Source organism: Mastomys coucha, unplaced genomic scaffold (assembly GCF_008632895.1).
Source record: "Mastomys coucha isolate ucsf_1 unplaced genomic scaffold, UCSF_Mcou_1 pScaffold3, whole genome shotgun sequence".
Taxonomy (NCBI): domain Eukaryota; kingdom Metazoa; phylum Chordata; class Mammalia; order Rodentia; family Muridae; genus Mastomys; species Mastomys coucha.
In genome coordinates, this window is record NW_022196909.1 from 28,567,615 (window position 1) to 28,575,286 (window position 7,672).

The window sequence follows — 7,672 nt, forward strand, 5'->3', positions numbered from 1 at the left end:
AAGAAGAAGAAGAAGAAGAAGCAACATCAAGAAGAACCAAGAAGAGCCGTGCCATCAATAAGAGCTGTGACACTTAAGAACCTAGGAGAGCTGTAATGCAAAAGAAATTTCCTGAGTAAACCGTCGAGAGAAGAAGTCTCGGTGTTCTGTCATCATTGCTGCTGGTGGGCAGCAGAGAGGCAGAACACAGGCCAGATCTGGGAGGAGGGCTGTAGCATAAACTGCAGAACTGTATTTCTAAAGCCAGACATAAAAAACCACGTTTCTTCTGTAATCCCTAGATCCAGGACACAGAGGCAGGAGATTGCTGCTGGTTTGAAGCCAGGCTGGTCTATGTAATGAGTTCTAGGTCAGCTAGAGTTACGTAAAAAGACATGTCTCGGAAAAATGTATATGGGGTTGTTGTTGTTGTTGTTGTAGCTCCACTGGCTGAGTACTTACCTAGCATGCACAATGCCAGAGTCTGATCTCCAGGACTGCATAAGCCAGACACTCCACTGCACCGGCCATGTATCCTGACTGATGCGCTAAGATGAACTAAGGTCTTGGTAACTTGCGGAGCCGGTCACAAGGAAGTAGAGTCAACTGCCTTCTTAGGAGTCTGGGTGAACTTCATTGGTCATCTTTATGCAGACGGGGAAATGAAAGATTGGAACGAGAGAGAGCTGAGCTCCTCAGTCTTCTTTAGTGCTTCAGCCGGATGGGGCTGACGTGGTTCCTCTGATGATTCCAGGCTCAGAGTTCGTTTCTCTTACTCCCTGGAGCCCCCAGGGACATGGGTAATGCCGTCCCTCCTTGCGCTAGCGCTTATAGAGAGACAGCCTGAAACCAGTTGTCTCCAAGGGGACACTGGGCGGCAAGATCTTTTGAAGCGAGCATCCCATCCAGTGGGACTAAGAGGATATACCCAGCCTGGGCTGCTGGCCTTATCGCCCATCCTCCCTTCCCCAGCCTCACTGCACAGCCATGGCTGAACATGCTGTGTTAAATTAACAGCTTCATACACAGCACCAAGCAGTGCCGTGGTACAGCAGGTGGTTCTGCTTCAGTGTTCCCGTGGTAGGCAGCCAGGGCGTCAAGGTCTTCGGGCAGCGTTGCGTCATCCCCCAAAGGTGGAGTCAGTCTTCCTTCCCTCATCAAAGACTTCATCTCTTTCCTGGTCCATGGCGGTGAGACTTCTTGTTTTCTGACTCATGTAGTCACAGAATTCACTCAACGAAGTGACTTAGTGAGGACTCACTAAGTGCTGGATCTTAGAAGTTACACCACACACACACACACACACACACACACACACACACACACACACATCACATAAGTACACATACATGAGAGAGAATATAAATGTTATGAAGGAGAAAGAGGAGGAGGAAGAAGAGGAGGAGGAGGAGATGAACATGGTATGTAATCACATAAGAATCATAACTGATTTGGTGAGGAGGATGATTTGATATGAGAACATGTGCAACATTTCCAGTGTGGGAAAGCGTTTGGTCTCTTCATGGACCAGGGCCATGCATCTAGCCATACAGTGAAGGGTTGTGCCTACATTTCTACGGCTATGGTAAGACACCATGACCAAGGGAACTTACACAAGACAGCATTAAATTTGCTTACAGTTTCAGATAGCTAGAGTTTGTGGTGGTTGGAATAAAGTGCCAAAAAGGAGTGGCACCCTTAGGAGGTGTGGCCTTGTTGGAGTAGGTGTGGCTTTGTTGGAAGGGGTATGTCACGGGGGTGTGGTCCTGAGGTCTCAGAAGCTCAAGCCTAGATGGTGTGATATTCACTTCCTGCTGTCTGTGGATCCAGATGTAGAACTCTCAGCTCCTTCTCCAGTATCAAGTCTGCCTGCATGCAGCCGTGCTTCCCGCCATGACAGCAACGGACTGAAATGTTTTCCTTTGTAAGAGTTGTCATGGTCATGGTGTCTCTTCATTGCAATAGAAACCCTAACGAGGGTAGAGTCCATGATGGGAGAGCTGAGAGCTCATAACTTGGTCCACAACCACAGGCAGACAGAGAGGGAGAGAGAAAGGGGGGAGAGAGAGAGAGAGAGAGAGAGAGAGAGAGAGAGAGAGAGAGACAGAGAGACAGAGACAGAGAGAGACAGAGACAGAGAGACAGAGAGAGAGAGGGAGAGAGAGGGAGAGAGGGGGAGGTAGAGAGAGGGAGAGAGAGAGGGGGGGAGAGGGAGAGGGAGGGAGGGAGAGAGAGGGAGGTAGAAAGAGGGAGAGAGAGAGGGAGAGAGATGGTGAGAAAGAGGGAGAGAGAGGGAGAGAGAGAGGAAGAGAGGGAGAGAGAGAGAGGGAGAGAGAAAAGGAGGGAGGGAGAGAGGGAGAGAGAGAGCGAGTGAGCATTGGGAATAGCATACCGTTTTTGAAACCTGAAGGTCTGCCCCGAGTAACACACTTCCTCCAACAAGATCGTACCTCTCAAACAGTTCTACCTATTGGGGATTAAGTGTTCAAACATTTGAGACTGTGGGGGCCATTCTCAGTTAAACCAAGGGAAGGGCCAAGAGTGTGCTGTGAAAGATCATAGAGAGCCATGAGGCCACGCTAGAAAGTTTTTCTTTCTTTCTTTCCTTCCTTCCTTCTTTCTTTCTTAAGATTTATTTTTTTATTATATGTAAGTACACTGTAGCTGTCTTCAGACACACCAGAAGAGGGCATCAGATCTCATTATGGATGGTTGTGAGCCTCCATGTGGTTGCTGGGATTTGAACTCAGGACCTTCGGAAGAGCAGTCAGTGCTCTTAACCGCTGAGCTATCTCTCCAGCCCTAGAAAGTTTCTTTTAAAGATTAATTTATCATCAATCATCACTATCATCATTGTTTGTACATCAAGCTGCCTTTGAACTCATGATCTGCCTGTCTCTGCCTCCCACGTACTGGGATTAAAGGGAAGTGCCACCACACTAGGCACTATTATTACTTTTATTTATATGGATATGTGTTTGTCTCTGCACAAGATGTACAGGTGCCTGAGAAGAACAAAGTAGCTGCAGTCTCTGGACATGGAGTTACAGGTGGCTGAGAATCATTGGGAATTGAACTCTGATCCCCTAGAAGAGCAATATATGTTCTTAACTGCTGACCCATCTCCCTAGCCCTAGAGCTGCAGTTTTTATTATACCGGTACACAGAAAATTGAGAGATGTTTTCAAGAGCAATGTGTCAGAAGACCAAAGGCACATCTACAAAGAAGAGGTAGGAGATGGGGAAGCGAGGATGGAGGACACAGTCAGGGGTTTTGAGAGGTGAGGGGTGCTGTTGGTGTAGACTGGGTAGAAGTGGGGAGATAACAAAGGGGACTGTCAGGATGTTTAGGGGCGAACCCTGAGGTTAGATAGGAAGCGGGATGCAGGAAGCAGAATTGGTGGGATTCCCCCTGGGAGTGTCCTACTCCACAGCTAGGGATAAGGGGCACCAGAAGGGGTAGGGGTGCTCAGATCAGCAAGGAGGAGACAGTTATGAATTTCCCATTTACTCATAGATTAGCTGAATGTAATTGGCAAAAACCATTTACTTCTGTCTGTTTACACTTAAAGGGTTTGGACTCTGTGACGTCATGGGGTTTATCTTCTGTTAAAAGAAGTAGTTTGTAGATGGAGAGATGGCTTAGTTGAGCGTACCTGCTGCTCTTGCAGATAGGACCCCAGTTGGTTTCTAGCGTCCACATTAGACAGATAGCTCACAGCTATCACTTAGAGTTTGTGGTGGTTGGAATAAAAATGGCCCCCATAGGCCAATAGGGAGTGGCACTATTAGGAGGTGTGGCCTTGGTGGGGTAGATGGGGATTGAATACCCTCTTTGGGCCTTTGCTAGTATCCAGATATGCATGTGGGAATGCATGATATGCATGTGGGCATGCACAACACACACGAGTGCACACACATGCACACACACATACATGCACACACACACACACACACACACGCTCAAGCATGCACACAGGCAGAGATAAAAACAAATCTTTAAAAAAGAGAAGTAAATAGAGAAGCTAGGTCAGAAAAAAAAAAAAGCTGGCTCCCACAGACAGGACGTGCAGGACAGCTGGTGGAAACGTGAGAGGCTCAGGAGAAGAGAAATTTAGAAAGAGGAGTGAAATTTTTTTTTTCTAGGTGTGCACTGAATTATAGTCTCCAATTTCCCCTTGCTCACTGAAGAGAGAGGCGCCATCCAAGTGACATGAGACCAGCGAACTGCGGTTAGGGCGGCAACGTTAGTGAGGTTGACCTGAAGAGCTACAGGTCTGCACGTGGCTGCCTTGATGTGGACATTTAGAGTTTCTCTAGAGACTCAAATGTGTCATGTGATGTTTTCTGGAAATTGCCTTATGAGAAGATGGGTTAGGGTTAGGGTTAGGGTTAGGGCTAGGGCTAGGGTTAGGTTAGGGTTAGGGTTAGGGCTAGGGCTAGGGCTAGGGTTAGGGTTAGGGCTAGGGCTAGTGTTAGGGTTAGGGTTAGGGCTAGGGCTAGTGTTAGGGTTAGGGTTAGGGTAGGGTCAGGGTCAGGGTCAGGGTCAGGCTTAGGGTTAGGGTTAGGTTAGGGTTAGGGTTAGGGTTAAGGTTAGGGTTAGGATTAGGGTTAGGGTTAGCATTAGGTTTATGGTTAGTGTTAGGGTTAGGTTAGGGTTAAGGTTAGGATTAGTGTAGGTTTACGTTTAGGGTTAGGATTAGGATTAGGGTTAGTGTTTAGGTTAGGCTAGGGTTAGGGTTACAGAGGATGTTTTGTTTTGAATAGAGTCATGACGTTTTTCCTGATTCTGCCTAGTTAAAGAACATGTGATGTTTAGTTATAATGTGTTTTTTCGGAAGGTTAAGAATATAAATCTCGCCGTCTTGCCCAGGTAATTGAATTTCCCAGCCACCTGGCCTGAGGCCAGGTCAATGGGCCAGCAGCCATTTCTAGGCTTCCTTAGCAACAGGATCCAGACCTCCCCAGCAAGTTTCCAGCCCCTACACCCCGGTAACGGAATGTCTGTAGAGATAGTCCCAACAGATGAACATAGAGGTCACCTACAATGGCTTTTCATAATATGCTTTAAATTAGGCCTGGAAGCTTATTTGGTGGACTCTCTTTCTTGGTAATGGGAGATCCTAGCATGGTGGACTTCTGCAGAATAAAACACTCTTTGCGGTTACATACTCCTTGATTCAGGGGTATTATTCTTCAGTGATCCATGGACCCTTACACTGAGAAATCTCATCCTGAGATCAGGTGGTGTAGGATTGCTCACCCCTCTTCTGGGCTTGCCTATCTTGGTGCACATAGCCCACGTGCTCCAACTTTTGCCCCTTCCCTTGCTCCAGAGGTCATGTAGCCATAGCTGGGTTAGACTTCCACTCTCCTCTTATAAGGTCGCGTCCAATAGCATCAGCTATTCCTCCTTATACAAATGAAGCATTCGTAGCATCCTGGTTCTGCCTGGCCAATGATGTACACTTACCCCATATCCCCTACCCACCCCCAAAAGGTTTAAATATCTTTTGTTCCCTGGTGAGACTGAGCTGTCTCATTGACGCTGCCTCTCGAGTCGCCATGTCCACTGCTGCCTGGGGTTCAGCTGTTGGGAACAAGCCAAAGAAACTTATTTTAGGTACTACCATCGCCTTTTCACACTCCATTTAACCAGAGGGAGACACTACATTCAAGGTCTCAGGCCCTAGGGGAGCTGGGGACTTCCCTATAGCCCGCCAGCTTCTGTTGTAAAACAGTTGACTGAGTCCAGACATCTCAGGGACCTTGCTAGCAGGTTCAAACAAGTTCGTGTTTCCAGGCCTGGGAACAAACTCCCACCCTACTTCTTCAAATGCTTTCCTAATTGTCTGTTTACCAGCAAAAAATATAGAAATTGCCGTTATCTAAACCAAGGTGCATTCGTTATGAGAATATTTAACCAACTGTCTGTTATGCCCTAATTAACCACGTGCAGCTGACCTGCCCCCTTTGTCCCCTTATTACTCTGAGCTCTGGACCTAATGTCCAGGACTAATGTCTAGGAGAATGAGCTAAGGTCCTTGGAGAGAGGTGGCCTGGATACAGCCCAGTCTCCAATGGGTACGTCCTTGGCTTAACCCATCATGTCAAGATACAATTGGGCAGCACTGCAGCTCCCTCCAGGTCCTTCCTCCCCCCTTACTCTGTGTTCCCATCCTATAAAAGTGTTGTACAATCTCCCTTCAGGAACTCAGTTCAGACCCCGAACTGCTGTTGGAATTCCTAAGTGCTCAGAAAATAAAATTTAATTTTTAAGCTTCTGTATCCGAAGTGAGTTTTCTTGGCTTCCACCCTGAACCAACACCTCTCCCAGCTGTTCCGGCCTCACTTCACCTCTCAGGATCCACCAGTTGTGACAGAAGATTGATCACACCATTACAAATGGGGAAATGGAGCCTGACCAGCACATAACCTCTTGCACACCCAACACACACACACACACACACACACCTATATATACATATACACATGAAATAAAAAATAGCTGGTCATGGTGGCGCAGACCTTTTAATCACAGTACTTGGGGGAAACCCAGGCAGGTGGATTTCTGTGAGTTTGAGGCCAGCCTGTTCTGTATAGTGACTTTCAGGCAGAGTTGCATCTAATCTCAAAAATAGGTAGCTACAGGCTGGAGAGATGGCTCAGCGGCTAAGAGCACTGACTGCTCTTCCAGAGGTCCTGAGAGGCTGTGTATGTATGAGTATCTCTGTGTATGCGTGCACGTGGAGATGAGAGGCCATGTATGTATATGTGTGTGCGTGCGTTTGTGCGTGCGTGTGTGTGTGTGTGTGTGTGTGTGTGTGTGAGAGCATGTACGTGGAGAAGAGAGAACATGTTGGGGTCTGCTCTCTTCTTCCTGCTGAGTTCTGGAGATGCAACTCAGGTCCTAGCTTTGGTGGCTAGTGCCTTTACCTTCAGAGTATCTCCATAGCCCTATTCTTAGAGTAGTAGTACATAATTTGCCAATACACAAAAGCATTTGTCGAATGAAGCCACCTTCTGCAGTTTATAGAGCACCATTTAAAGAGTTAAACTGGCTGGAGGGTATTAGTTTAGGAGTAGAGCATTTGCTGATTGTGTGGCTTCAGTGTCAGCCCAATAAATAAGAAATTAAATAAATGGCAAGAAAAAAAATAATCATTAAATGTGCAATATAATTTTGCCTTTCTGGTGGCATGTTTGAATTATAATTTTGAATCTCTGCTTTTTTCCTTACTGTAGTCCAGTCTGTCCTTGAACTCTTTATCTAGGCAAGGAGGAGGACCTTGCACGGCTGATCCTCCAGTCTCTGCCTCCTAAGAGCTAGGGGGAAGACGTGTGCCATTGTGCCCAGCTTCGGTTTCTCCAGTTTGAAATCATGGGCAAAGGCTTGTGTCTATGTGCGGGTATTTGCGCTATGAGTGCAGGTGCTCTTAGAGTCCAGAAGAGGGCACTAGATCCCCTGAAGCTGGAGTTACAGGCAGGTAAGAGCCTTCCAGCACTGGCGCTGGGAACTGAACTCTGGTTCTCTACAAAAGCAGTGTGACCTCCTAACTGCTGATGCATCCAGCTAGGTTAATACTTGACCACAGAGTAAAAGTATTAAACCTTTCATTTTAAACAAATAAGAAAAGCCCATATATTATTTCAGTTTCCTCTCTCTCTCTCCCTCCCCCCCATCTCTCCCCCA